This window comes from Papaver somniferum, chromosome 4, assembly GCF_003573695.1.
Source record: "Papaver somniferum cultivar HN1 chromosome 4, ASM357369v1, whole genome shotgun sequence".
Taxonomy (NCBI): domain Eukaryota; kingdom Viridiplantae; phylum Streptophyta; class Magnoliopsida; order Ranunculales; family Papaveraceae; genus Papaver; species Papaver somniferum.
The window spans coordinates 45,835,878-45,843,622 of record NC_039361.1 but is presented as its reverse complement, the minus strand read 5'-3'; positions in this window follow the sequence as shown (position 1 = coordinate 45,843,622).

The following is a 7,745-nucleotide window of genomic DNA, read 5'->3' as shown; positions in this document are numbered from 1 at the left end:
AAACCCTCCGGAGACAACACTCCGCCGCTAGGGCCACCTAGCGGTTTAAAGGCTTGTTGCACGTGCTAAGTGTAGTCATTTTATATTAGATTTGCTCGAGGACTAGCAAATAATAAGTTTTGGGGTATTTGATAGACACATTTTTGTGTCTGAATTTTCCTCAGTGTCTCTATTGCTAGTGCTTGATTTTGTATTTATTATGGTGTTTTTATGTTTGTGTAGGTGTTTTTGGAGAAATACACTTGTGTGGAAAAAGTTGCTCAAAAGTGCTATTTGGACCCCTGGAAGAAATTTGCTATACGGACCCCAGATTTGGCTAAGGGGCACCCAAGGTTATACGTAGCCCAAATTCATCCTCAGCACCCAAATTTGTCCTCAGCACCCATCTGCTATTCGCACCCCAGAAAAGAATAGGGGCACTTCATCTTCAACATTTCAAAAATAAAAATGGCGGGAAAATATTCACTCTACCGATAGTTTTCAGTTCGTGATTTGGAGGGATTATAATGTGATTCAATGGCTAAAATTTCATGGGAAGACTTGATTGAGCGTAACAGGCGTGGTATGATTGGTGGTTTCGATTAAATTTGGCTAGATTTTCCGACAGATAAAATATGGCAGTTCGTACACCGGAAGGAGATTTTCCCGAGATTACAGCAAGTTAGACGTGCGTTGCTCATGTTTGGATGGCACTCGGTCTCTGTAGAAGCGTGGAGAAGTCAAATAAGGGAGATTCTTAAGCTGTAGACGCGTGAAGTTTTAAAACAGGGAATAAAATTTCTGTATCTTGCATGGGAATATTTTTCATTGACTGCCGGATTATTTGGAGTTATGAGGGCTTATTTTCAGTCCAACTGAGTATTTAAGGGTCTACGGGAGCCAGTAAGAGGTTAAGGAGAGTTGGGGAGATTACAGAGATGTGAAAGTCGAGTTGCAGAAGAATCACCATTTCTGCTGCTGTGAAGAACACCAAGAACATTAGGCGCGCAACAACGGTCGTTTCTCAACAGTGGAAACGACACACAGACGACGGTCGAGAATCAGCGTTCTATCGTTCTTTTCAGTTTGTAACACTTATAACTGTTGCAAACCCGATTTTTAATAGTTTTTCTCCATTTCAACTTTGTAAACACCCTTTGAGCAATAAAAATAAATTTTGAGTGTGTTTCCAACATGATGATGAGCTAATTCTCCCACAACCAAGGCAATGAGGAAGCTATTCACGCATGAATAATGGGTAACTATTTCATTTTCTCTAATTTTTAATTATAATTCACTCAATCACTGCTCTTGCAGAGTTTTTAAATGTTTACATAATTTTCTTAATTATTTGTGATTCAATTTGATAGATTATACTTTGTTTAATCAATTGATAGTCTATGCTTGGGGAATACAATTAATATTTGAGAATATGTTTGATTAATTGTGAATTAAGAAATAAGGGACTTAAAAGATAATTAGAGTTTTGGATTATTTTCCGTAATTTATTCATGTGTGATAGTGGAATCAGTGTCTTGGTTATTCCTAATAATCTTGAATTAAGTTTTGTTTATTTTTAAATTTCATTAAATCTAAAATCTTTGATTTCACAAGTCTCAACGAACTTTTTACTACAACTCAATTTGAAATCACATCAGCAACTACAATAAGTTGCAGTATTAGTGGTCTAGCACCTTTTCGCTCATATCGAATATTTGCAAGGTGATTGCGATATTTTGGTAACTCATATCATATAGGCTTCACAATGGGATGCAAGAGATGATTGTTGAGATACTTGATGAGGTAAGTTGCAGTGTATTCGGTGGATGCTCATACTTCCTATCAAGCCTTTTGACGTAGGCATGCACCGGTTTCAAATTGGGAATTTCCATGGAAGGTAAGCTAAATGGGTATGAAAGTTAGGACAATTTGCATATAAACTTGCACGGATAATGCAAGATAAGTACGACACGAGGTTGTCTGATGCGCCATTGGCATGAGAAAGATTAGTGCATGCTTTCATCTCCATGCCGAAGCTAACCAGGAAGCTGGAGATAAGCTTAAAATGTCCAATGTGCAAGTCATGTGCCTGGACGGAACCCGGAAGTCAGAGATGCATGCAAGCCTTTGATGGGGTCGAATTATTTTTTTCAATCTATAAGGTTCCTGAATGGATGGATAGTGAAAAATATTTTTATTTTATTTATTTTCTTTTTTCCTCTTTTATCTATTTTCTTGTCATTGAGTGACCTTACGAAAATATTTTTTGTTTTTATAATATATTAAAAAGATAAGAATATATAAGCATGTTTCTATTTGTGGATGTATATCTAAATTTTTATAGTGAGAATTGTCTGAAAATTGTTCAAGCAAGAGGATGAAAATATTAAATAAGAATTGTTGTAAATCTTGATGTTGTATTAGGTTGTTTTATGGTCATCCAATTTTAAGATTTAAGTTAGAAAACAGTTGCCTAATATTGAAGCCATGGATCAGGCAAAAGCTTTGATTTGACAGTTGATAATCCAACATAAAATCAAGCAAATGCTTAAAGTGAAAGTAGAAGCAAGTCCAATGCGCTCAACCATCGGAAGTAGAAAAATCTGAGCCATCAAATAAAGACATATGTTAATGATCCAATAGTTCCACTATTTTCATCAAATAGATAAGCGTGAATCCACCATCATTGGCCTAAATTACTTGAATCAAGTGAAACCATAAGAGCTAGCTTCCAATTAAAACTGACGTATATGGAATGTTGGAATTTCAAATTGACATCTACATGAGTTATCGTTACAGATATAATGATCATTTAATTTCTTATTTTGATCGATAAATATTGAATAATTGGAGGTAAGTGCGTTGGATTTTTTATGCATGTTTATAGCGTGACATCATATTCTGGATATATTCTGGAAATACGAAAAATAACATAGTTTTTATCGTTTGAATTCAAAATTTTATAATTAATACTAATAAATAACATAGTTTGTATCGCTTGAATTCAAAATTTTCTAAATTAGTACTGATTTTTTACTTTTATAAATTAAGCATGAACTCTTTCTGCTTCTAACGGTATTTTCACGTTATACTTTTAGTTCACCATTCTATCATAGCATTAGGAAATTTAGTTTGTAATGCTCAACCATTTATCATTTCCTTTTTTATTACAGGAAAAAATGAATATCCACTTGTTTTCATACCATTTACATGATTAGAATATCTTCAAATTCAAGCGTAAAATAAATGTTTGAAGAATCAAAAAAACCTGATGAAGTCACATGTTTGATCTCAATTTACTCACACAAAATATTTTGGTTGTTCTGTGTTTCAGTCACTATCCATTACACACAGCTGCTGTCACACCATTTCTGCTAAAGACACCTCGCCTTTGCTGTGGAGTTATGTGGTTTTTAACAATTTATTTTTGATGGATTTGAAAATATTGCTTTCAATATTTTTTCATCGCAGTTTTCATGATTAATGGTTTTCAGTGTCACATTTTATTGAAAACTTGAACAAGCCAAGATCCCTCTTTATCCTTTTTTCTTCAGAGGTACACGAAATATTGTTTTCGTTCTAGTGAATATGATTTCATATAGTTCGGAGAGTTTTTTTTTTTTTTTGGTCGGTCATACATATAACAATGGAGGCCGTTAAAGCAGCTCATGAATTGGGGTTGTGGTGTATATGGCAGCAAAATGAGAAGGAGAACGAGAATAATAGGGTCGGAGTTCTGCTAAATTTTTTAACATATGCTTGTCTTTCAGAGTAGTAGTACTGATGATGTAGTCGTCAATATTCGTAATGTCATGTATAATCAATAAAAGAATTGAATCACATAAATAGTTTATGACTTGTACAATACATAGTGGAAATTGATGAAATACATGTAAACATTTTCATATCTAATTGAAGTTGTCACAGATAATATTTTGTTCTCTTTTTTTGATTCATATAACCTTTTTTTCTTCGGGAAAAAAAATATCTTGTAAACCTTTTTATTATTATTATTTTGAAATATAATGGTCTCAAAAAATGGAAGCAAACTGAAAACGAATTTTGTGGGAAGAGTTGTATTTTAAAAATCAAGTGATTTAATAGTTCTCATTCTCCCGCTACGAAGCTTGAGATTCGAACTCCTGTAATAATTTAATAACCCTAATTAATGGATTTAGGAATAGTCTAAAAACCATTGTATTATGTTATCAAAAAAAAATGTTGTATTTCCAATGGGCAGCTGAACTGCTTCGCCTCCTACCTTCTAGAAAGAACATGTTTTCCAAGTTATGTAATAGTGTGAAGTAAGCTAGTAAGACCCCCCCACCTAAGCTTTTTTAACCACTTGATTTTCTTGGGACTCTTTGTTGACTCCAAAAATAAATCAATCTGCATATACACTGGTTGTAAAAGCGATTGACAGTGTGTTTATCTTTGCTATGTAATTTTTGTTTGCATTGTGGATTCTTACATGTAAAGAAAATGTGAAATGTTACCTAAAAGATTCAGACAGATAGATCATACGATTTTATGGCAGACAAATTGTTAGTCCTTATATTTATGTAAAGGAGTTAATATTATATTTTCAATTGGCATTAGGCTAATATGAAAAGCTAATAGTACCTGTTTTCAAAAAACGGAGAGAGTATTAAAACATTTGGGGTTAGTTGAGTCAGGTTCTTTCCTTCTTTTCAGGATTAACATGTTTGAGTCTTAAAATATTAGATTCGATAGTACATAGTTATAAGGTTTTTTTTTTCTTGTGATAGAATAACTTTTTCAGACAATTAGACATGTTTTAGCCCCTAGTTCAAACTCAATGTATTTGAACTAGTCATGGGAGCCAAAGAAAAATGACTAGAAATAGTCGAAAGAAAATAGTTAAGCTTCTAGCCCCTCCAAACTTGAGGGTTGCTACAACCATAATATTACAAATAAAAACTAAGGTAGATGCATCCTGCAAGTTTCTCCCAGGATTTAAATGAGGCTTCATATTTCACAAAAACAGGTTACTAAAGTATTATTCTTCTTTTCGTGTAAATCGTTGCGATACATTTGGGGAAGTCACCTTTGGAAAGATGTCAAAAGGCATTAACTTGGCCTTGAATGTCTCTTCCCTCTCGGTATTACCATATTTTTACCAAAAATTCTTGGCAGAACGCATGAAAAAAACTATGAAAAAACCACCATCTCACACGTCTTCCCATGTTGGCCCCAAAAGTGCCCCTGTCAATCAACTCCATGTGAGGGAGTGATTTCTGCATAATCTATTTATGCGATTTGTGTAGAATGACTGCATTTTTACAAGGCATTTTCATCATCTCCATACAACTTAGCAGAGTAGGGTCGTCTTAACCACAAGGAGAATTAGACCGTGGCTTGAGGCCCCAATTAACCAGGACAAAATTTTACTTTTTTTATTACCTGTGCACTGTTATGAAATCAAAATTTTCATAAGGTAATTTCCTTTCTCTTCATTCTTCTTCACAAACAGCAAAACATAGACAGAGGAATTTGAGCCATTGGCATTGCATTATGGAATTTCAATCTCAACCAACAACATTTATTCGTAGGATTTGCGGCAATGTAGCTTTTTTATTTATTTTTGTAAATTAATATGTTTTTGAATGATTTTTTATCGATCATTTTGAGTAAATTTTGTTAGGGTTTCGAGGGTTGTATGCGTGATCAATCCGAAGTGAAGTGATGACTAAACGCTCCTTCCTTTTTGGGGTTCTTTCTTCCGTACAGATAGGAATTGGAAAAAGATAGTGGACATTCAAAGTGGCATAATTTCCAAGGAAGGGTAACATTACAATTAGTAGATATATTTATGAATTATTAAAAATAGAACAGACAATAATTGTGGATTTTAGGTATTAATTAGAATTAGATTTGAACTGAAAACCCATAACCAATAGATACGGAAATACCATTTAGTTGATCCATGTTTGTTTGATAATTACAATCGTGAGTGTTAATTAGAATTGTGAATTGTGAGTTTCTGTCGTTTTTGATATTTCATTATGTATTTTACTAATTCGTATAAATGTTTTAGTGAAATTATCTATTTGTAATTTATATTTATCCCTCCATACACAATTTTAATTTTCATTCATTATTATTATTTTTTGACGGTGGTATTATTTGTAAGTGGTGGTGTCGTCGCTTACATATCGTTAATATCATTACACCGCATACAGGATCGTAAAACCGCATTCAAGTTCGTTACATCGCATTCAGAATCGTTACACTGCATTCACCCAAAAGGTTCACCGCTTCCTCTCTGGGGTTTAACGATATTCTTAAGCTTCCGCTATCACCACCACCTTAACCAATTAATTAACTAGAAAGAGTACTTTGGGGAGGTTATTTTCGGAAAAGATAACACTGTTTTATTAAGAAGTGTTAAATTTGACGGAAAAAGACCATTTTTTAAATGAATTACAAAAATATGACCCTTTTGTGTACGAATTACAAGGAGAATGACCATTCCGTAACTGACCCTATGAAGTAAACATAAAAGAGTATTTTGATTTTGAAAATGAACCTCAAGTCTCCAACCAAAAGTGAATAAGGAGGACCGGGCATGAGAACGACCTTTCGAATCAAACAATTCCTGTTGAGATGGTTTTACACACCTGTTCCGGCTCGGTTTCGAATGCAGACACAGTGGCCTATTTTTATTCTCAATAATTTGCAAAAACATTATGTTACTAAAATGCAGACATGCACATGCAACTCAAATAGATTAGTATACAATAAAGGAAAGGGAATGATTTTTATTTTAGATAATATATACTGTAATCAATTTCTTTTTACAAGACCCTAAATTTATACTAGTACAATTTTGAATAGTTCTTTTTTTTTTCCTGAAACACAATTTTGAACAACTGATAGATTTGTATCATTAACTATACCTACTGTAATCTTTTCAAAGGTGGTCTACAATATTATTGTTGTACAAAGAAATCATAAAAAAAATTATTTATGAAAAGAAAAAAGCTAAAGATTACTGGGAATGTCAAGATCCACAATTTATCTTTTACTTTGATAGGCGATTGATTGGCTAGCCGTATTTATATCGACAAGATATCATTTGGTGGTACTCATCAGAATCTGAATCTGAGAGTTCTGTTTGACTTTATAAAAAAGCACCCAATGCCCTATCATTTAGCCAGAGACAACAAAGACAAACGATATTTAGCTACGGGATACCAATTGTTGGTTAATCTAGTAGTAAATATCTAATTTACCATAAAACTTGCAAAATGAATTCGCTTCTATTTTTTTAATGTACAAACTAGTGATAACAAAACACTGACTTACAACAATCACTTCACAAATAAAATAGAAGGTCATATGTAAAATTTAAAAAAAGAAAAGTAATGACAAAAAAAATAATCATAAAAATGTAGAGTCTCGTTTTATTAGAATATTATTATATTAGGATATCATATCAGGAATTCAGTATCATCCCAAGCAATTGTCAGACACCCTTTATATGAACAATTAATTGGGATATACACGAAATAATTGGATGATATTTTATTGTTCAATCCGGCATGATTTTTTTATGCCGAAAATTAAAATCGGCATGGTTTTTCCACGTCGGTATGAAAAGTAAAATATCTCCAACATTTCCGGCATACCCCAATTAATCCTTCCTTTATACACAAACAATAAATTTAGAAGTAAATTTTGGTAATATGAGAGTAACTATAAGTATATGAGATAATTTTTATTTGAAAATGGACATAAAAGTA